Below are 25,142 nucleotides of genomic sequence, written 5' to 3' on the forward strand. Positions count from 1 at the left end.
GGAAAAATAATTCTATTATGAAAACATTCTGCATCCCACTTTGAAACATGGCGTCTGGGGTCTTAAATGCTAACAAGCAGCCATCTAAGATGCATCAATTGGTCTCAACCCACTAGGATCAAACGAGAATGAAGAACACCAAGGTCACACGATAACTACGAGCCCAAGAGACAGAAAGGGCCACATGAACCAGAGACTTACATCATCCTGAGACCAGAAGAACTAGATGGTGCCTGGCCACAACCGATGACTGCCCTGACAGGAAGCACAACAGAGAACCCCTGAGGGACAAGGAGATCAGTGGGATGCAGACCCCAAATTCTCATAAAAAGACCAGACTTAATTGTCTGACTGAGACTAGAGGAATCCCAGCAGTCATGGTCTCCAAACCTTCTGTTGGCCCAGGACAGGAACCATTCCCGAAGACAACTCATCAGACGTGGAAGGGACTGGACAATGGGTTGGAGAGAGATGCTGACGAAGAGTGAGCTACTTGTATCAGATGGTCACTTGAGACTGTGTTGGCATCTCCTGTCTGGAGGGGAGATGGGAGGGTAGAGAGGGTTAGAAACTGGCAAAATTGTCATGAAAGGAGAGACTGGAAGGTCTGACTCATTAGGGGGAGAGTAAGTGGGAGTATGGAGTAAGGTGTATATAAGCTTATATGTGACAGACTGACTTGATTTGTAAACGTTCACTTAAAGCTCAATAAAAATTATTAAAAAAAAAAAAGAAACAATCTTTGACACTTACGTGGGGATGGAAAGACACTAAGTAGACAATAGATAAGTCGTTAACTTTGGTGAAGGGTAAGACCATACACAACACTGGGGAAGCCAGCACAGCTTGTACAAGGCAAGGTCATGGGTGCTCCATAAGCATATCCAAACTCCCTGAGGGACTGAATTACTGGGTTGAGGGCTGCGGGGACCATGGTTTTGGGAACACCTAGCTCAGCTGGCATAACATAATTTATAAAGAAAATGTTCTATGTTCTACTTTGGTGAGTTGTGTACGGGGTCTTAAAAGCTTGTGAGGGGCCATCTAAGGTACTCCGCTGGTCTTACCCATTTGCAAGCAAGGGAGAATGAAGAAAACTAAAGATGCAAAGGAAAGATTAGTCCAAAGGACTAATGGACCACAGCTATCACAGCCTCCACCAGACTGAGTCCAGTACAACTAGGTGGTGCCTAGCTACCACCACTAACTGCTCTGTTCAAAATAGAGGGGCCCAGACAGAGCTGGAGAAAAATGTAAAACAAAATTCTAACTCAAAAAAAAAGACCAGACTCAGTGGCCTGACAGAGACTGAAGAAACTCCTGGACACAATTTTTGCTCAGTAATGAAGTCACTACTGAGATTCATCCTTCAGCCAAAGATTAAACAGGCCCATAAATAAAACAAGACTAAATGGACACTCCAGCCCAGTGGCAAGGACTAGAAGGCAGGAAGAGACAGAAAACCTGGTGATAGGGAACCCAAGGTCAAGAAGGGAGAATGTTGACACATCATGGGGTTGGTAACCAATGTCACAAAACAATATGTGTACTAACTGTTTAATGAGAAGCTAGTTTGTTCTGTAAACCTTCATCTAAAGTACAATAATTGAAAAACAAAAGAAAAAATAATTTCTCAGGTTTATTTCCTTTTTTTTTTTCTTATTTCACAGTAACTGCAGTGAAACCTATGAGAGCCAGAAGCTAACTTACAAGAAATATTAAAGGGAGCCCTTCTGTTAGACAACCAACAACATCAGACAATAATTGGAGTCTAGGACACAGGACAGCAGAGCCAGATATCAACCTAGGAAAAGAACTCTCAGTAATAAAACAAAGCTAAAAGACTTTAAAGAGGGCAACAGGGATGTCAATCTGCAAACGACAATGTCAAAACTGTAAAAGGGAGAATAAACTGCGTAGGTATAAAACTTTCAAATGGAGAGGAAGTCAAGGTGATACCAAGTAATAAAAAACAAGTTCAAACGTAGGAAAATAATGGTAAACTTCAAGGTAGCCACAAAGAAAGTTAACAAACCTACTCATCAGAATAAAAAAGAGGAAAACATAAAGTCTCAGTAAACACAAAATCTGTAACAACAAAAGAAAAGAAAATCCATAAACAAATGGAACTCAGCGCAGGAAAGTAAGAGGAACAAAGAAAACGTCAGCACTACAAAAAAAAAAAAAAAAAAGCACAACAATATGACAGCAACAAATTCGTACCTATCAATAATCACACTGAATGTAAATGGATTAAATGCAGGTGTAAAGAGACAGAGAGTTGTAGGATGGATTAAAAAAAAAAAAAAGCCTGGCCCATTAACGTGCTGTCTACAAGAGACACACCTTAGAAACAAAGACATAAACGTATTGAAAATCAAAGGATTGGAAAAAATATACCAAGCAGAGAGTAACCAAAAAAAAGGGCAGGGGTGGCAATACTAATCTCAGATTAAATAGGCTTTAAGGCAAAATCAACCATACAAGACAAGGAAGAACATTATATAATGATTAAAGGGACAATCCACAAGGAAGATATAACCTTAATAAACATCTACGTGCCCAACAACAGGACTCCAAAATACATAAAACAAACTTAACAGCACAGAAAGGAGGAACTGACAGTTTCACAACAGTAGGAGAATTATACACACCACTCTTGGTAAAGGACAGAACATCTGGAAAGAAACTCTATAAATACCCAAGATCTAAAGGTCAAAATCAATCAGCTAGACCTCACGGACAGATATAGAACATTTTCCAATGCACATGCAACATTCTCCAGAAAAGACCACATTTCAGACCACAAAGCAATCCTCAATAAAATCCAAAATGATGAAATAATACAAAGCACTCTCTCTGATCATAATGCAGTAAAATTAGAAATCAATAACAGGAAGAGCAAGGAAAAAAATCAAATGCAGGCAAACTGAATAACACTTTGCTTAAAAACAACTTGGTAATAGAAGAAATCAAAGAGGAAATAAAAATATTCCTAGAATTAGAGAATGAAAACATATAATAAGAAAATTTTTAGGACACAGCAAAGGCAGTGCTAAAAGGTCAATTTACAGCAATAAATGCACACATCAAAAAAGAACAGGTCAAAATCAAAAGGTTAGCCCTACAACTAGAACAAATAGAAAGAGAACAGTAAAAGAAGCCCATGGCCACAATCAGAAAGAAAATAATAAAGATCAGAGCAGAAATAGAGAACAGAAATCAATGGAAAGAATCAACAAGACCGTAAGTTTTTTCTTTGAAAAGCACATTGAAATCAACAAACCATTGGCAAAACTGACAAAAAAAAAACAGGAAGAGAAAGCAAATAACCCAAATAAGAACTGAGATGGGGGCATTACGACAGATTCAACTGAAGTAAAAAGGATCGTAACAAAATTCTATGAAAATTTGTACTCTAACAAATTTGAGAACCTAGAGGAAATAGAAAAATTTTCCATAAAAAGAGAAGAGATTGAAGTGGTAATTAAAAAAAAAAAAAAAAAACTCCCAACAAAAAAAAAGCCCTGACCCGGGCAGCTCCACTGGAGAATTCTACCAAACATTCAGAGAAGAGCTCACACCAGTAGTACTCAATCTATTTCAGAACATAGAAAAGGAAAAACTACTCTCAAATTCATTCTATGGAGCAAGCATAACTGTCTCAGTCATATAGCGCTGCTATAAGGGAAATACCACAAGTGGATGGATTTAACAATGAGAAATTTATCCTTTCACAGTCTAGGAGGCTAGAAGTCCAACCAAATTCAGGGTGTCAGCTCCAGGGAAAAGCTTTCTGTCTGTGTTGGCTCTGGAGGAATGTCCTTGTCATCACTCTTCCCTGGTCAAGGAGCTTCTGAGCCCAGGGACTACAGGTCCAAAGGGTGCACTGTAATCCTGGCACTTGTTTCTTGGTAGTATGAGTCCCCCTGTCTCTCTGCTCATTTCTCTCTTTTATATCTCAAAAGAAATTAACTTAAGACAATCTAATCTTGTAGGCTGAGTCCTGCCTCAGTAACATAACTGCCACTTATCCCACCTCACTAACATTACAGAGGTAGGATTTACAACACATAGGAAAATCACATCAGATGACAAAAGGGTGGACAATCACACAATACTGGGAATCATGAACTAGCTAAGTTGACACACATATTTTTCAGGGACACAATTCATTCCGTAACAATAACCCTGATACCAAAGCCAGGCAAAGACACCACAAAAAAAAAGAAAATTAACAGATCAATAGCTCTCATAAATATAGATGCAAAAAAAATTGTAGCCAATAGAATCCAGTGTTATATCAAAAACATAATACATCATGACCAACTAGGATTCATATCAGGTATGCAAGGATGGTTCAACATTAGAAAATAAATCGACATAATCCACCACATAAATAGAACAAAAGAATCACGTGATCGTCTCAATCGACACAGAAAAAGCATCTGATAAAGTCCAACATTCATTCCTGATAAAAACTCTCAATAAAACAGGAATAGAAGGAAAGTTCCTCAACATAACAAAAGGCATCTATGCAAAACCAAGAGCCAGGATCATTGTCAACGGAGAGAGGCTGAAAGCATTCTCCCTGAGAGCAGGAACAAGACAAAGATGCCCTTAATTACCATTCCTATTTAACACTGTGCTAGATTTTCTAGCTAGAGCACTCAGGAAAGAAAAAGAAATAAAAACCAAAAAAAAAAACCCAAACCCGTTGCCATTGAGTCGATTCCAACTCATGGCGACCCTATAGGACAGGGTAGAACTGCCCATAGAGAGTCCAAGGAGCGCCTGGTGAATTCAAACTGCCAGCCTTTTGGTTATCAGCCGTAGCACTTAACTGCTACGCCACCAGGGCTTCCAAAAGAAATAAAGCATATCAAGATTGGAAATAGAGAAGTAAAACTATCCCCATTCACAGATGATATGATCCTATACTTATAGAACCCAAAGATTCCACAAAAAAAACTGCTGGAATTACTAGAAAGACTCAGCAGAGTAGCAGGATACAAGATCGGCATACGAATATCCATTGGATTCCTATACACCAACAAAGAGAACTTCAAAAGGGAAATTAGGAAAACCATACCATTTATAATAGCCCCTAAAAAGATGAAATACTAAACAGGGCTGTAAAAGACTTATACAAAGAAAACTACAAAACACTATTGCAAGAAACCAAAAGAGATCTACATGAATGGAAAAACATACCATGCTTATAGATAGGAAGACTCAACATTGTGAAAATGTTAACCCTACCGAAAGTGATCCTCAGATATGATGCAATCATGATCCAAATGCCAACAGCATTCTTTAGCAAAATTGAAAAACTAATCACCAAATTTATATGGAAAGGAAAGAGGCCCTGGATAAGGGAAGCATTGTTGAAGAAAAAGGACAAAGTAGGAGGCCTCACACTACCTGATCTCAGAACCTACTCTACAGCCATGGTAGTCAAAACATCCTGGTACTGGTACAAAGACAGACACATAGACCTATGGAAAAGAATCAAGAATCCACAAGTAAATCCATCCCACCCATGGTCAGCTGATCTTTGAAAGGACCAATCCATTAAATGAGGAAAAGACAGTCTTTTTAACAAATGCTGCAGGCAAAACTGGATGTCCGTCTGTAAAAAAATGGAACAGGACTCCACCTCATACATACACGGAAACTAATTCAAAATGGATCAAAGACCTAAATGCGAAACCTAAAACTATGGAGATCATGGAAGAAAAACTAGGGACAAAGCTAGGGGCCCTAATACATGGCATAAATACAATGCAAAGCATAAGAAAAAAATGCACAAGCACCAGAGAAGAAACTGGTTAAATGGGAGCTCTTAAAAATTAAACACTTATGCTCATCAAAAGACTTCACCAAAAGGATAAAAAGAGAACCTACCAACTGTGAAAAAAATTTTGGCTACGACATATCTGACAAGGGCTTAATCTCCAAAATCTATAGAATACAACAACACATCAATAACAACAACAAAAAAAATCCAATTAAAAAGTAGACAAAGGATATGAACAGGCACTTCACCAAAGACATTCTGGCAGCTACGAGACACGTGAGGAAATGCTCATGATCATTAGCCATGGTTGTTGTTGTTGTGTTAGGTGTCGTCGAGTCAGTTCCGACTCATAGTGACCCTATAGGGCAGAACAGAACTGCCTCATAGGATTTCCAAGAAGTGGCTGGTGCATTTGAACTGCCAACATTTTGATTTGTAGCTGAGCTCTTAACCACTATGTCACCAGGGCTCCCATTAGGGAAATGCAAATTGAAACTACCATATCATCTCACCCTGACATTACTGGCACTAATGAATAAAACAGAAAATAACAAATGTTGGAGAGGTTGTGGGGAGACGGGAACTATTAAGCACTTCTGGTGGGAAGGTAAAATCACACGGAAAATGTTATGGCACCTCCTTAAAAATGGAGAAATAGAAATACCATATGATCCAGCAATGTCTCCTAGGAATATATTCCAGAGAGATAAGAACTTTTGCATGAATAGACTTATATACTTCCATGGTCATAGCAGCATTATTTACAATAGCGAAAAGATGGAAACAACCTAAGTGTCCATCAACAGATGATGGATAAACAAATTATGGTGCATACACAGTGAAAAAGAACAATGATGAATCTTCAAAAACCTCACAGCATGGATGAAGCTGGAGGGCATTATGCTAAGTGAAATAAATCAATCACAAAAGGACAAATATTGTATGAGACCACTATTACAAAAACCCAAGAAAAGTTTACACACAGAAAAACAATCTTTGATGGTTGAGAGGGAGGGGATGAGTGGGAAGGGGAAATCACTAACTAAACAGTAGACAAAGCAACTTTGGTGAAGAGAAAGACAACATACAATATAAGGGAAGTAAGCACAACTTGACCAAGGCAAAGCCATAGGAGCTTCCTAGACACATTCCAACACCTTGAGGGACCAGGTTACTGCAGTTGAGGGCTGCGGATTATGGTCTCTGGAAACATCTAGGTCCATTGGCATAACGTAGTTCAGAAAGAAAATGTTCTACATCCTGCTTTGTTAAGTAGTATCTAGGGTATTAAAAGCTTGCAAGTGGCCATCTAAGATACATCTTTTGGTCCCATCATATTTGGAGCAAAGGAGAATAAAGACACAGGAAAATATTAATCCTTTGGACTAGTGAACCATGTCAACCACAGCCTCTACCACCCTGAGTCCAAAAGAGCCAGATGGTGCTCAGCTACCACCACTGACATCTCCGACAGGGATCACAACAAAGGGTTCTGGACAGAGCTGGAAAAAATATAGAACAAAATTCAAATTCACAAAAAAACACCAGTCTTACTTGTCTGACAGAGACTGAAGGAAGCCCCGAGACAATGGCCCCCAGACACCCTGTTAACTCAGAACCAAAGCCACTCCCAAAGTTCACCTTTCAGCCAAAGATTAGACAGGCCTAGAAAACAAACAATACCACACATGAGGAACATGTTTCTTAGTTCAGTCAAGTATAAGGGACCAAATGGGCAACTCCTGTTCAAAAGCAAAGATAAGAAGGCAGAAAGGGATAGGAAAACTGAACGAATGGACATAGAGAACCCAGGGCGGAAAGGAAAAGGGGGAAAGTGCTGACACTGCAGGGACTGCAACCAACGTCACAAAACAGTCTGTATATGAATTTTTTTTAATGAAAACTAATTTGCACTGTAAACTTCCACCTAAAACACAATAAAATTTTTAAAAAAGATTTACAGTAATGCATAGAAAAGATATATTTGTTTACTACCTAGTAAATGCATATAGTTTTCATCCCACATTTGATGTGCATGTCACCCAGAATCTGCCCGTCATCACCAAACTGGTGGCCTGATTTTGCAATTCCATGAAAAAAATACCACCTTGGTCAACAGGAGGCATCTGCTCCCCAAGCTGCCCTCCTGGAATCTGGCCCACAATTTGGGCCCTGAGGCAACTCCATTGGTATGAGACCCAGAGTTCCTTGACTGAATAATCACTTGGGAGTGAGGGCTGAAAAGTGCCCCAAAAAAGGAGAAATGGGGTCAGAGTTCACATGGGTCCCAGGCTGGCCCCAGGGCACCCTGCCTAGATGGTATGGCTGGCCTTGGCTGGGATCAGGCTCCAGAGGGGAACTCAGAAACATTCCAAGAATGCATTTAATGTAAGGAGGGCCACCTGAGGCACAGGTCCTGGAGTGGGGGTCCCAGTTGCCTCAATCTAAGAGCAGTGTCATCTAGTCTAGGAGAAGTGAAGAAACAAAGAAGCCTTGACCAGTGAATGAGGTACTTGTGTCTTAGCTGTCTAGTGCTGCTATATCAGAAATACCAATACCACAAGTGGATAGCATTAACAGACAGAAATTTATTCTCTCACAGTCTAGGAAGCTAGAAGTTCAAACTCAGGGTGCTGGCTCCAGGGGAAAGCTTTCTCTCTCAGTTGACTCTGGGCAAACGTCTTTATCATCAATCTTCCCCTGGTCTAGAAGCTTCTCAGCACAGGGACGCCAGGTCCAAAGGACAACTCTCCCCCTGGTTCTTCATTCTTGGTGGCATAAGCTCCCTATCCTCCCTGTTCCCATCTCTCTTTTATATCTCAGAAGAGATTGATTCAAGATATAATCTAATCCTGTAGATTGAATCCTGCAGATTGAATCCTGCTTCCTTAACTGCCTCTAATCCTGCCTCATTAACATCGTAGAGGTTAGGATTTAAAACACATAGGATAATAACATCAGATCATGAAACGGTAGACAACTCCACAATACAGGGAACGATGGTCTAGCCAAGTTGACACATATTTGGGGGGGTCACAGTTCAATTCATGACAACTTGAGACCCAAGATTTTGCAAACTCATATTTCCTTTTCCACATGGGAAGTCACTTGTATTTAAAGAGAACTGAAGAGGAACAACTTGGGTTCTTCTCCCAGAGTTGGAAGAGTGGTAACACATACCCAACTGCATCAGCTATATAACCTTAAGCAATTACCTAACCACCCCGACTTTCAATGTTCTCATCTATAAAATGGGAATAATAATATCTCCCTCTAAGAATTGTCTCAAGGACTTAATGACCAATACAGGATATATGTCTTGCTTATATGAGGCATTGGATAAATGCTAAAAGTTACTATATATATTTTCCTTTCATTATTTAATCACGATAAATTGAGCATTATGTGTAGGAAGCAGCAAAAGAAGTAAATGAAAAGTAGTTTCTTCATCATCAAAATAGGCAATAGAAACCTGTAGGTATGAGAAGCCCTTAAGAATCACTTAAGTATGAATCTATTGAGGAAGATGAACAAGAATGCATTAAGAAAAACAGAAAAAAGATGTGAATACAGATGATTACATTTCACTGGGGAAGGCTTCCTGGAAGTGAGAGCTTTGGCGTCAGGTATGCTAAGGTGAGGAACAAGAATGGTAGAGAGAAGGAAATGTCCCTCACAGAGGAGAAAGCTGCAGACTCTGACTTAGACTGATGGGCATGATTTTTATAATGAAAAATGTGATCCTAATATTACCAGCACAGCTCTGGTAATTCTCTTCTACTGTAATGATCTTCAGAAGCAAACCCAGAAAATATGTTGACATGCTGAAGGCTATTCTATGGGTTCCAAATAAACACAGCAAGAACCTTGCTAATGCTGATTATTCAAAACCAAAGCCGTGCTGGCTTTTATATTGATGAAGGCAATCATGTGAATTCCTAACTGGATCAGGATACAAATATATCCACACTGAGTTTACCAAAGCTTGGAGCCCTCAGGTGACAATGATGCCAAAACAACCAGTAGAGGTATGAGATTCAGTTAAATCAGTTGCTTGGCATCATGAAGAATGTTAAGCTTTTTCAAGCTATAGGAACAGAGAGATATTGGGCTTCCTTTAAATGAGGGATGAGGCTTGAAAATAAGGAAGACAATGCCTACACAGCCAGCAGTTCACTTTCCACACAGCTCACAGAGATGGGGATGCTTCTCAGTGCACAGTAATACCTGGGGCAACATAATAGGCACTGCAGTAGTCTTTCCCTTCTAAAAGACATGCATCACTGGCTACTCAAGTGCTCTGCATAGTGATGTGCCCATAATGTGGCCATAAATGTTTAGCAACAGGCTCTGTGTAGAGGAGCCCTGATGTGAAGCATGTCCCAATTTCTGTTGTATGAAAATTCCCACCTTAACCAATTCCAAGCAACCAACATACCATTGCTGAGCACAGCATGGAGAGAGATGAGCTCTATGAGCCCTTGGGAAGCCAAGAGGAGCTGGCTCCAGTGCACCACTGCCAATGACTCAAACACTCTGACTTGGATCCTCAACTTCCTGCTCAATGGATTAGGTAATTTCTTGCTATTATACTCTCCTTCTCTCTACTTCATGGTTTCTTCTTACTACTTTATTTTTGTGAGCTTTCCTGCCATTGGCTGTTCACACTCTCCTTGTTCACACTTTCTAAAAGAGGGTGATCAGACTGAATTGGCCATTCCCCAATGAGTATGGAGAGTCCTTCATGGTTAGAGTTCTCTTGTCAGATCACCTCCCAGGTCTAAGCAATCATCTATGGTTATGTCAGTGGGCGATGGCTGCTACCAAGGAGAAAACTTTGTCCTGGAAGACACAAAGCCGTGTTAGTAGGGGCAGTCTAATATGGCATCTTGAATGGAATGTCCAATACTTTACAATATAAGCAACTAAATACCTGATTTGTGTTTGTTTTTGACTAATTGCTTTGGTATCATTTGGGAAACATCTTCATCTAGACCCTGTTTCTGATGGCTTGCCCAGTTTCACACTAAGCAGTGTCACTCCAGAGGTGGAGGCAGTGGGAAGAATTGCCAAGTCCATCAACAATGTTTTAGGAGGCCTGGATCTAGGCCCAGCCAACAATTACTTTTTATTTTTCTGTGACCTTGGCAACTTCACTTAAACTTTCTGAACCTATGTTTCCTCATTTATTAATGAGGAAATTGTTTCCATCCTACCCAATTCCACCAAATGTTTTACTGGAATAAGAAGAAAAAGGAGGAGGAGGACAATTGACCTTCAGCAGGGAATTTAAACATCTGCCTTAGGGAAACTTAATTTTTTTTTTTTTTTTTTAAACGTGTGGGACTTAAGTGTGTAAAATTGGATCTACTCAGTTAGAAAGGGGTGGCAGCAAGGTGAACGGCCCAGGGCCTGACCTTTGTGCTCCCTTCCGTCTGGCTCTGCCCTCCCCTTAGCTAGGGATCCCTGGAGCACAGAACACACCTTGAAAATAACTAGCCTATATAAATGTAAGATCTATTTGACATTCAAAATTCTCCTTCCTGTATCAATGTGGAACAAACAAAAAAAACTATTTCCCTATAAAAAATCTCTTAATCCTGGAAACAAAAAAGTATCTCTAGCAAATTTTATTGTGATAAAATTAAATTGAGGAGTATTTTGAGTAGTAAATATTAAAGTCTACTGGAGTCATGGTTTTTAATCTCCTGTGGGAGCTAAGTCACAAATGGCCCTTACCTCTATAAATCATATGACAGAATATGTGGTACAATTGTTGCTGAAGGGAGGTATCGAGAAATTATTTAATTTTATTCCAACGTTCAATCCTATTTTCCCTTATATCTCTCTTTACTGCAATTCACTCACAATCTAATCCGAATTAGGACAACCAGAAAAGAAGTTATATATACAAAAGTGCTTTTATTATTGTTAATATTATTAGCATTATTGTATTAGCCCCCAAAACCATTTTCTTGCCCCTACCAATGTTTTGGGCATTGTTGGTAGATAAATATCCAGGGAAACTTTAAATGTTTAAAGAATTTCAAGTTGTTGGGTTTCTATTCAGCAAAACATCAGCTTCAAACCTGTGTATTTCTACTGAGGGCACAGGTTTAATAAAGTGAAGATGCTGGACTATATGAAGAAAACACTACATCAGCATTGGTGGAAGACTCATTATAACAACCTGCAATGTGCAGGTGACACAATATTGCTTGGTGAAAGTGGAGAGGACTTGAAGCACTTACTGATGAAGGTCAAAAACTGCAGCCTTCAGTGTGGGTTACACCTCAACATAAAGAAAAAAAAAATCCTCACAACTGGACCAATAAGCAATCTTATAATAAATTAAAGAGGAAAGATTGAAGTTGTCAAGGATTTCATTTTACTTGAATCCACAATCAACACCCATGGAAGCAGAAGTCAAGAAATCAAATGACACTTGGACTGGGCAAATGTGCTGCAAAAGACATCTATAAAATGTTGAAAAGCAAAGATGTCACTTGGAGATGTCCCTGACCCAAGACTTGATATTTTCAGTCACCTCATATACATGTAAAGCTGTACTATGAATATGGAAGACCAAAGAAGAGTTGATGCATTTGAACTATGGTGTTGGTGAAGAATATTGAATACACCATGGACTGCCAGAAGAACAAACAAGACTGTCATGGAAGAAGTACTGCCAGAGTGCGCCTTGGAAGTGAGGATGGTGAGACTTCTCACATACTCTGGACATGTTCTCAGGAGGGTCCAGCCCCTGGAGAAGGGTATCATGCTTGGTAAAGTAGAGGGTCAGCAAAAAAGAGGAAGACCCTCAATGAGATGGATTGACACAGTGGCTGCAACAATGGGTTCAAACATTGCTATGATTGTGAGGATGGCACAGAACCAGGCAGTGTTTCATTCTGCTATATATAGGGTCGCTATGAGTCAAAACCAACTCAAGGGCACCTTTCAACAACATCTTAAAGGTTAAAAAGGACCCTTAACCAGAAAAATTGGCATCCCTGGAGATGAATAAGGCAATTGTACAGATGGTTGCCTTGGACATATTACCAGGCCAGTTCATACAGTAAAGACTTTCAGGGGCTCAACCTGTATACTGCTGTCAACATTTACAGAGTTTCAGGAAGAAACCATTTCTCTGTTAATGCTCTGTTAAAATGCAACCTAAAAGAATCATTAACCATGGAAAATATTACAGACAAAGGAATTTTAGTTGTGGTGTCTACACGTCATTGTAACTTCTCACTGAGGTTATTTTACAAATGAATTCCCCATCTAAGAGAATGGATGAAGGCTTGGCAGATTATCACAAAAACTAGAATTTCACTGATACCTTATATTTCTTGATACAAGTTAAATCTTAATATAATTGACTATAATAGATGTTCAAAATCTTACCTTTTGATGGAATTGTTTTCTCAAAACATATTACTTTTCCTGGAATAGCAAAGGCTCAGTTGGTGTTCAATTGATCTATGCAGGGTTTGAATCTAAATCTTTTCTGATTAAACCCTCATGTACAATATTTTTTGAAAAATGGTAGAGAGGAACTTGGCCACTACTTTCTCATTTTCTCGGGCTTTCTAACTGATCTGTTAGGTCCTTGAACAATGGTTTCATATCACAGTTTTTCACTTGGTAGTAAAGTTCTAAAACATCAAATAAGTTATATAAGTATAATGTATTTCCATGATATAAAAGACCTCACTTGTCCTACTAAATTGGAATGTGTTTAACAAGCAAAATTATACCAGCTGAAAAGTTTGAATGTTCTTGTGCTGAAGTGTTGGTCAGGGGAAGTAGTATCCTCAAAAGAAAGCTGGTTTCCATCTTTCTTCCTCAAGTCTTCTCATAAGCCTAGATCACTTGCTGAACTTCCTTAATGATTTTATTAGACTACCTGTAATTCTTCGGAATATTCTTTCTTTTCAATTTCAGCTTTGTCTCTTCCGATTGAAAACACCGTCAGGCGCACCTTAGTCTTCAAGGTAACATCTTTGTTTTTCAACACTTTAGAGGTCTTTTGCAGCTGATTTGCCCAATGCAATGCATCTTTTGATTTCTTGACTGCAGCTTCTATGGGTGCTGATTGTGGATCCAAGTAAAATGAATTTCTTGACAACTTCAACCTTTTCTCCCTTTATCATGATGTTTCTTATTGGTCCAGTTGTGAGGATTTTTGTTTTCTTTATGTGGAAGTGTAATCCATACTGAAGGCTGTGGTCTCTGATCTTCATGAATAAATGCTTCAAGTCCTCTTCACTTACAGCAAGCAAGGTTGTGTCATCTGCATAATGCAGGTTGTTAATGAGTCTTCCTCCAATCCTGATGCCCCATTCTTCTTCATATAGTCCAGCTTTTCGAATTATTTCCTCAGCATATAGATTGAATAAGTATGGTGAAAAGATACAACCCCCATGCACACCTTCCCTGACTTTAAACCATGCGGTATCCCTTGTTCTGTTCGAATGACTGCCACTTGATCAATGTAAAGGTTCCTCATGAGCACAATTAAGTGTTCTGGAATTCTCATTCTCCCCAATGTTATCCATAATTTGTTATGATCCACACAGTCAAATGCCTTTGCATAGTCAATAAACCACAGGTAAACATCTTTGGGGTATTTTCTGCTTTCAGCCAGGGTACATCTAACATCAGCAATCATATCCCTGGTTCCATGTCCTCTTCTGAATCCAGCTTGAATTTCTGGCAGTTCCGTGTCAATATACTGCTGCAGCCGCCTTTGAATGATCTTCAGCAAAAATTTTACTCAAATGTGATATTAATGATATTGTTTGATAATTTCTATATTCGGTTGGATCCCCTTTCTTTGGAATAGGCATAAATATGGATCTCTTCCAGTCAGTTGGCCAGGTAGCTCTCTTCCAAATTTCTTGGCATAGATGAATGAGTGTTTCCAGCATTGCATCTGTTTGTTGAAACATCTCAATTCGTGGAGCCTTTTTTTTTTTTTTGCCAGTGTCTTTCAGTGTAGCTTAGACTTCTTCCTTCAATACCATCAGTTCTTGATCATAAGCTACCTCCTGAAATGGTTAAACGTCAACCAATTCTTTTTGGTACAATGGCGCTGCGTATTCCTTTCATCTATTCCTCTTAGGATACTATAATCTACTGTTGATTTCTTCTTCCAGCAAGACTGCATGTCCCTTTAGGGCAAAGCCCCTGGTCAGTTTATTGTTTTATAATCCAGCACCAAAAGCAATACCTGGAACATAGTTAACTTCTTAAATAGTTATTGGATCAAACCCAGTGCTGTTGAGTCAATTCCGACTCATAACAACCCTATAGGACAGAGTAGAACTGCCCCATAGAGTTTCCAGGAAGCACCTGGTGGATTTGAACTGCCTACCTTTTGGTTAGCAGCTGTAGCTCTTAACCACTATGCCACCAGGGTTTCCTATTGGATCAAAGAATCAAATATTTGCATCACTGGGTAACATATCAGATGGTATAGCCATTGTACCGTTTTCTCAGAACCCATGTGGTTAATTTTGGAGCTACAAAGTTCATAACTTTACTAGGTGATGCTTACTTCTGAATTGTGATTTAGAGAGCATTTAGCTGCTAATCCAAGCATTGCTTCTTTCCTTCAGAGTTATTTTCACAGCGGGTGGTTCTGATGGGCTGGGAGTTGTGAAACCTGACAGAATGTAGGGGGTGACATCTCACACTCTTCATTCTGCTCCGGTAGGGTAATTATTATGAAGACTATAGATTACTCCTGCTTCTAGTTATTATAATTTCCTCTTTGAATCCCAAAGATGAGGTGTTTTATTCTACACAAGGATCTTTTTTAATTTCTTTCTGAACAAAAACCAACTAAAATTAGCTCCAAGTCATTACTGAGCTGTCAACGTGGAAATACCCTCAGTATACTCACTCCTCATTACTACCTGACAGTTATAAAATCATTTCAACTTTCTCACAAGTTGCTATTGGGAAGAATATCATTTCAATGTACCTTTATAACTCACTGAAGATTACATTGAGATAGTTTGTAAAAACACAGAACAATGTCTCTTGCTGTTGACAAAGTATTCTAATTTTATTTACATGTCTTGCTTTCATTTTCAAGACCTCAGATAATTACTACCATAACAAATAAAACATATACATGTTTTCCTTTTACCCACAGGAAAATTGTTTTTATTTTGTTTTCTGTCATGGTTAGTATTAATTTTTATTCCAATATTAATAGGAAGATTTTAAAGGCAATTATTTTTATTTTATCAAAGAAGCTTTTTTAATGAAGACAAAAACCATCGGTTAATTATTTTAATTTTTTAGACTAAACATAAAAACCGTCTATTAATAGGCCCTAAAATCTATATATCTCCCAGATAACACTGGAGAAAAAAAATACTCTGTATCTACTTTTGTTTATACAATGGGGAAAAATATGGATTATTTGTCTCTAAAGTATTTAATTGTTTTGCTAAATTTTAGATATTCCTGGTGTCTTAATTATGCATAGGAAGATCAGAGCAGTGGTTTCTCCCAAGCATTACAGCCATCTTAGAACCGTCCCTCCTCTTTTGCATGTAGACCAATTTATTACATAATTTGCTCCCAAACTTTAATTTACCTAAAACTTTAGAAAGGTATATATATATATATATATATATATATATATATATATATTTGTTGTTGTTAAGTGCCATCAAGTCGGTTCCAACTCATAACAGCCCTATGTTCTACAGAACAAAACACTGCCCGGTCCTGCGCCATCCTTACAACCTTTGCTATGCTTGACCCCGTTGTCACAGCCACTGTGTCAATCCATCTCATTGAGGGTCTTTCTCTTTTTCTCTGATCCTGTACTTTTCCAAGCATAGTGTCCTTCTCCAGGGACTGATCCTTCCCGACAATAGGTCCAAATTATATAAGATACAGTCTCGCCATCCTTGCTTCTAAGGAGCATTCTGGTTTTACCTCTTCCAACACAGATTTGTTCATCCTTTTGGCAGTCCATCGTATATTCAATATTCTTTGCCAACACCACAATTCAAAGGCATCAATTCTTCTTTGGTCTTCATTATTCATTGTCCAGCTTTCACATGCATATGATGTGATTGAAAATACCATGGCTTGGGTCAGGCACACCTTAGTCTTCAAGGTGACACCTTTGCTTTTCAACACTTTAAAGAGGTCTTTTGCAGCAGATTTGCCCAATTCAATGTGTCTTTTGATTTCTTGACTGCTGTTTCCATGGCTGTTGATTGTGGATCCAAGTAAAATGAAATCCTTGACAATTTCAAACTTTTCTCCATTTATCATGATGTGGCTTAATGGTCCAGTTGTGAGGATTTTTGTGTTCTTTATGTTGAGATGTAATCCATACTGAAGGCTGTGGTCTTTGATCTTCAGTAGTAAGTGCTTCAAGTCCTCTTCACTTTCAGCAAGCAAGGTTGTGTCATCTGCATAATGCAGGTTGTTAATGAGTCTTCCTTCAATCCTTATGCCCCATTCTTCTTCACATAAACCAAAAAAAAACAAAACCCTTTGCTGTCAAGTTGATTTCAACTCATAGCAACCCTACAGGACAGGTAGAACTGCCCCATAGGGTCTCCAAGGAGTAGCTGGTAGATTCCAACTGCTGACCTTTTTGTTAGAAGCCAAGCTCTTAACCACTGCACCAACAGGGCTCCATAGATCTATGGATATATATATCTCCACGGTTTCAATTTCTAATTGAGTTGTTTTCTTATTTGTTTTTTACCAATTACACATATTTCTGTAATAAAAGCCAGTCACAGTCTTTTACTGAGAGACAGACTAGATTGATGGGAGAAAACTTCCATCAGGGATATAAGGTAAATACACTAACTTCTCTCAGAAGCTACTGATTTAAGCATTTGTTCATGGGAAATCATTAAAGTTTATATATTCAGTACGATCACACAAAATACACTGAAGACGTGGATAATGTTTACTGTAACCATGGATCACAAAATTTTTAGAGTTCTTAAAAGTTATAAATTTATATCTGAAGAATATAAAAAATAAAGTGTATTTAAGGCTAAAATGTTTTATCAGTTGCAAGTTCAAAAATAACTCAGATGGTTGAAAAACAAAGGAATTTTTTAGTTCATGCAACACAAAATCTGGAGGTCTGAGTGGATGGGTTTCTAGTTTGGCTGATACAGGATGACATCAGGGCCCTTCTTTCTGTCATTCTACTCTGTCCACTGTACCACATTTATTCAAAGGCTGGTTCCCCTGAAGACCATGAATGGCTGCTAACAGCACTAAGGATCATATCCTTCATTTTTCTTAAGAGAAGGAGATTTTTTTGTAGATGCCAACAATAAATTTCCCTTCAAGTCTCACTCACCAGAATTAGGTAAAATACACACTCCTGAAGTAATCATTCATTGCCCACTCCTAGAGAAGAGGTACTATCTGCTTCTAAGGATACTTGGCTGGGTGGGAGACGAGTAGCTACCTGAACAAAATAAGAGACATCTTAGGAAGAAGGCGAGGGTGTATGTGGGAGGGGGCAGGGAGATGGAGGCTAAGGAGACAGACAATACTGTCTACTAGATTCACATATCAACAACTATAACCATTTACAGATAATCTTAATCATTTCACAAAAGATATACATGTAGGGAGACCTGCCTTGGTTGAGAAGCTACCTTTATAAATTCAATCCAGAGTAAGTCGTGGTCCTTGAGACTTTCTGGGGATTACTAGTTATCTCTGAAGAAAAGGAAAGGAACTAGTTTCTGCTGGAAGGATGAGAGAGGAAAAGAATACCCAGTAGCTGGGAATCAAAATTACATTTAGAGATGAACAAAATTTATTAGTGGAGATTTTTCAACATATTCACTATTGTATGCTGAATGTAAATCATCTCCATCTCCTCTATAAAAATTTTAATAAACTTGGTATTTCTTACTAATGTACCATATGAGTGGATTTGGGGAGAAACCAAAGAGGTATTGTGTTCTAGTCAGCTTGTACCAGAAAAATATCCTTAGCATATGAGAGGTGGAAAACCAAACCAAACCCACTGCTGTTGAGTTGAATCCGACTCATAGCGACCCTATAGGACAGAGTAGAACTGCCCCATAGAGTTTCCAAGGAGTGCCTGGTGGATTTGAACTGCTGACCTCTTGGCTAGCAGCCATAGCACTTAACCACTACGCCACCAGGGTTTCCATGAGAGGTAGAGCATGAGCATAATGCTGATATCTAAGTTACACAGCTCTTCAAAGCATTGAAGGTGAAATATTTGTGATATAGGTATTTATTTTCTCACCTAAAGTTTACATAAATCAACCTAATTTCAATGTTAACACTTGATTCTAACAGCCTCAGAGGAAATGCCACTTCAGTGATTCTTGGTGCCCTTCTTCACCCCCACAAACACACACCCATGCACATACACACCCATGGGGTAGTATTAAGCAAGACAGGCCAAGTTTTATCTCACTCGTGCCAAGGTTTTGAAAGAGATAAAAATAGAAGTGTGTTGATCACTGGCCATCTACCCACACAAATGAGTACGAGAAGTCCCTTAGATTTAGTGCCTTAGATTTAGCAGTTGTCTGTTGTTTCCATGTCACACTTGAACACAGCAATCTTATGCGAGGCTAAGAACCCTGGTACCTAGGGTCTTATACTCCTAGATTCAACATGCAAACTTTCTTCTCTGGGGTTATGCCACTTCTCTGGGTCATTTCCAGGAAGCAAGGCCTAGGGCTCCACTACTCTGATCCGCAGGCCTCTCTCTCCTTCTACCAGACCAGGTGAATCTTTCTAGCCTTTACAGATGCCCATATCTTCTTCCTGTTTCTTCCAATCCATTCTCCTTCCTAAAAATCCTCTTCTGCATTCTGTGTCCTCCCTATACACTATCAACCTCCTTATAGATTTTGGCTTGTGTAAAACAAATGCCAAAAAGACATGCAGGCTCTTCTGCTGCCTGTTCGGTCACCCACCTCCCCAAGGCAGTGAAACATAGAACTGAACTGTTTACAGATATACCTCATTTTATTGCTCTTTGAGGATATTGTGTTTTTTACAAATTGAAGGTTTGTGGCAACCCTGCATGGAGCAAGTCTATCGACGCCATTTTACAAACAACATGTACTCACTTCATGTCTCTGCGTCATATTTTGCTAATTCTTGCAATATTTCAAACTTTTTCACTATTATTATATCTGTTACGGTGAGCTATGACCAGTGATCTTTGATGGTACCATTGTAATTATTTTCGGGTGCCATGAACGGCACCCATATAAGAGCTAATTTAATCAATAAATGTTCTGTGAGTTCTGATTGCTTCACCGACCGGCCATTTCCCCATGTCTCCCTCTCCTCAGGACTTCCTATTCCCTGAGACACGACAATATTGAAATTATGCTAATTAATAGCCCTAAGTGGCCTCTAAGCATTCAAGCGAAAGGAAGAGTCGCACGTTAATCAAAAGCTAGAAATGATTAAGCTTAGTGAGGAAGGCAAACCAAAAGCCAAGATAGGCCAAAAAGTAGGCTTCTTGCATCAAACTGTTAGCCAAATTGTGAATGCTAAGGAAAAGCTCTTGAAGGGAATGAAAAGTGCTACTCCAGTGAACACATGAATAAGAAAGGGAAACAGCTTTATTGCTGATACAGAGAAAGTTTGTGTGTGACTAGAAGATCAAACCAGCCACAACATTCCCCTAAACCGAAGCCTAATCCAGAGCAAAGCCCTAACTCTCTTCAATTCTATGAAGGCCAGCAGAGGTGAGGAAGCTGCAGAAGAAAAGTCTGAAGCCAGCAGAGGTTCGTTCATCAGGTTTAAGGAAAGCAGCCGTCTCCATAACATAAAAGTACAAGGTGAAGCAGCAAGCGTTGACGTCGAAGCTGCAGTAGATTATCCGGATCTAAAATCAAAAACCAAACACAGTGCCGTCAAATCGATTCTAATTCCTAGTGACCCTATAGGACAGAGTAGAACCGCCCCGTAGAGTTTCCAAGGAGCGCCTGGTGGATTCGAACTGCTGTCCCTTTGATTAGCAGCCGTACCCAGATCTAGCTGGGATACTTGATGAAAGTGGCTACACTAAATAACGAGTTTTCAATATAGACGAGACAGCCTTATATTTGAAGAAGATGCTATTCAGGACTTTCACAACTAGAGAGGAGAAGCGAGTGCCTGGCTTCAAAGCTGCAAAGAACAGCCTGATTATCTTGTTCGGGGCTAATGCAGCTGGTGACTTTAAATTGAAGCTAACTCTCATTTACCATTCCTAATCCTAGGGCCATTAAGAATTATGCTAAATCTACTCTGCCTGTATTCCATAATGGAGCAACAAAACCTTGATGACAGCGCATCTGCTTACAACATGGTTTACTGAATATTTTAAGTCCACCGCTGAGACCTATGGAGCCCTGGTGGTGCAGTGGTTAAGAATTTGACAGTTAGGATCCACCAGCCGCTCCTTGGAAACCCTATGAGAAATTTCTACTCTGTCTTATAGGGTCACTATGAGTCAGAATCAACTCAACAGCAATAGGTTTGGTTTTTGGACCTACTGCTCAGAAAAAAGATTGCTTTCAAAATATTACTGCTCATTGACAATGCACCTGATCACTTAAGAAGATTAATGTTGTTTTCATGCCTGCTAACAAAACATCCATTCAGGAGCCCATGGATCAAGGAGTAATTTCGACTTACGAGTCTTATCATTTAAGAAATACTTTTCATTAGGCTATAGCTGCCATAGATAGTGATTTCTCTGATGGAGCTGGGCAAAGTAAATCAAAAACCTTCGGGAAAGGGTTCACCATTCTAGATGTCATTAAGAACATTTGTGATTCAAGGGAGGAGGTCAAAATATCAACATTAACGGGAGTTAGAAACAAGTGGATTCCAATCCTTAAGGAACACTTTGAGGGGTTCAAGACTTCAGTGGAGGAAGTAACTGCAGATGTGGTGGAAATAGCAAGAGAACTAGAATTAGAAGTAGAGCCTGAAGACGTGACTGAATTGCTGCAATCTTATGATAAAACTTTAACAGATGAGGAATTGCTTCTTAGGGACAAGCAAAGAAAGTGGTTTCTTGAGATGGAGTCTACTGCCGGTGAAGATGCTGTGAACATTGTTGAAATGACAACAAAGGATTTAGAATACTACATAAATTTAGTCAATAAAGCAGTACCAGGGTTTGAGAGGATTGACTCTAATCTTTATAGAAGCTCTACTGCTGGTAAAATGCAGTCAAACAGCATCACATGTTATAGAGAAATCTTTTGCGAATGGAATAGTCAATTGATGTGGGAAAATACATTGTTGTCTTGTTTTATAAATTGCCACAGCCACCTCAACCTTCAGCAACCACCGCACCACCTATCAGTCAGCAGCTGTCAACACTGAGGCAAGACCTCAGCCAGCAAAAAGATTAAGATTCGCTGAAGGCTCAGATGATGGTTAGCATTTTTCACAGTATTTTTTATTTAAGGTATGTACTTTGTTTTTTTTAGACATAATGCTATTCATACTTAATAGACTACCTGCCATACAGTGTAAACATAACTTTTATATGCACTGGAAGACAAAAATATTTGTGTGACTGGCTTTATTGCAGTGGTCTGAAACCAAACCCACAATATCTCTGAGGTATGTCTGTACTCGAAGAAACAGAAAAAGAGAAGTGAGGTATGAAAAAGCACAAATTCAAATCTCATAATATTAACGAATCACTCAGGTTAAAACAGTCTGGCTACAAACCATACAAAGAATTTGAATGTCAATTCTTAGTAAGATTCCATGATGATAAACAGATAATTGTAACTTAGAGTAATTCATTTCTACAAAAATTATTGGATGCCTACTGTGATGGTTAATGTTATGTGTCAACTTGGTGGACCATGATCCTCAATGGCTTGGCATCGTCCATTGTGTGACCTGATGCAGCCAATCAATTGGAAAAAGAGTTTCCTTGAGGGTATGGCCTGCATCCAATATATAAATGAATGTTCTGGCAAAGTTCTCTCTCACTCTGTCCTGCACCCATCCCATCCGACTTCCAGTTGTTGGAATGTGAGTAGCCTTCAGCCTGCCTCTTGACCTGTAGATTTTGTATTTGCCAGCTTCTGCAACCAGCAACCCTGGAGCCAGCGACTGCCACCTGACCCATGGATTTGAGACTTGCCAGGCCCATAATTGCATAAGTCATTTCCTCGAAGTAAATCTCTCTATATATATTTATATGTATACCCTTCACTGGTTTTGCTCCTCTAGAGAACCCAGCCTAAAACGCCTACTATGTGCAAAGTAAAAAGACAGTATTCTTTGCCTCAGGGAATTCACAAACTAATAGGAGATACGCTTTTCAACCAGCTATTACTTTCAAATGGTGACATTATTATGAGTTACATTAATGATAGATAAATTTTTATGAATAAGTCGTCAGTTCTGCACATTAGTAAAAGATTCATGTGTTTCTTTAATTTATAACTACAAACAAGTGATCAATTATATTAATAAATAAAAACCTCCATTCCAGTTAAGTACTAATGGAAAATAGTCACTCACTCCCCATCTGCCATCTTGTTTGCAAATATGTACAGGAGGAGGACAATTAACTAGGATATTCTGTTTTGCAAAATAAATTATGTAAAATGCTTATAAAATACCTCGGTGATAAAAGAAAAATAACCAGGTTATGAATCATCATTTTTTTCCATATTAACGTAATAAAAATTAACTGATGAAATATAGAGAATTTTCTGGTACTGGTATTTTCCATCCAAAGCAAGTCTAAATTTAAAGAATGAATCATCTACCATGACTCACTTAAAAATTTTTTCAATGTAAAATTGTAAAATTACTGGAAATCACTATCCTGGTATGCAGATCCCATTAGCTAACAGTAGAATAGGAGTATGTACCATGGTCTTTCCCCAAAGGAAAGCTATAGCAGATAAAAAATAGCAGATAGGGGAGAGAAAAATGGAACATGCAGCATCATCTTTTACCCAGATGCCCACTGCCACGCAGGGTAGAAGCCAAGCAGAGCTTCCTTGGAACGTGGCTGTCTCTACCATCTCAAGAGCAGAGTTTCTGGCAACTGGCCAGCCCCCTTCGTAGCTAAATCTCCTCACAGACTTTCCTAGTTGATTAGGTATGGCTTGATTCCCTTGTGTTGTGTACATAATGTGCCTTTAATCCAAAGGTTAAAGAGTCCCACCTCCATATAATCCAACCACCATATGCACAATCTCAAACGTTCAACAGGGTAGCAACTCAATGTTAAGTTTAGAACTACATTCAAAGATAAATTTGCCAAGACACTTTGGATGCTGCCTGCCAGTCTTAGAAACCTCAGTCTATAGAAAATGCCCATTTCTCCTCTAGATATCTTCTAAAACCATCTACACTTATTTTTTATTATTCTGTAACCAATGGATTAAAAGGTGAATGAATATTAATGAGCTGGCCACAACAACTCCTGTTAGGAAAAAAACAAACACTTTGCCCTCAAGTCAGTTCCAACTCATACCAGCTCTACAGAACAGAGTAGAACTGCCCTATAGGGTTTCCAAGGCTGTAATCTTTATGAAAGCAGATTGCCAGGCCTTTCTTCTATGGTATCACTGGGTGGGTTCAAACCACCAACTTTTAGGTCAGTAGTCAAGTGCAAACTTTTTGCACCACATGAGACCTCTAAGGAAACCCTGGTGGCATAATGGTCAAAAGCTATGGCTGCTAACCAAAAAGGTTCGCAGTTCAAATCCACCAGGCCCTCCTTGGAAACTCTATGGGGTTATTTTACTCTGTCCTATAGGGTAGCTATGACTCAGAGTCAACTTGATGGCAACGGGTTTGGGGTTTTTTGGTAGAGGCCTCTAATGGCACAAAACCAAAACCAAACCCTTTGGAGTTGAGTTGATTCTGACTCGTAGTGACCCTATAGGACAGAGTAGAACTGCTCCATAGGTTTTCCAAGGAGCAGCTGGTGGATTCAAACTGCCAGCATTTTGGTTGGCAGCCAAGCTGTAAACCAGTGCACCACCAGGCCTTCCTAATGGCACAAGGAGCCCCCAAGCAGCAAGGTAACATTCTCAGTTTCAAGTTTAGTGGAATCATTATAAAATTCTGGTGGGGATCACGGTATGCCCCATAAGCTGGGTGGTCCAAGATGCCCAGGAAGAAAAGCTTCCCCATTCTCTGTATATTATAGACACATATAACTAATTAGATTTATAATTACTTCTCCATTTATACACAAGTGCCTCAAGTCCATCCCCTCTTATCCATCTCCACTGCCACAACCTTAGTTCAGCTCTTCATCACTTCTCACCTTGTCACTGTGAGT

This window comes from Loxodonta africana, chromosome 1 (assembly GCF_030014295.1).
Source record: "Loxodonta africana isolate mLoxAfr1 chromosome 1, mLoxAfr1.hap2, whole genome shotgun sequence".
Taxonomy (NCBI): Eukaryota; Metazoa; Chordata; class Mammalia; order Proboscidea; family Elephantidae; genus Loxodonta; species Loxodonta africana.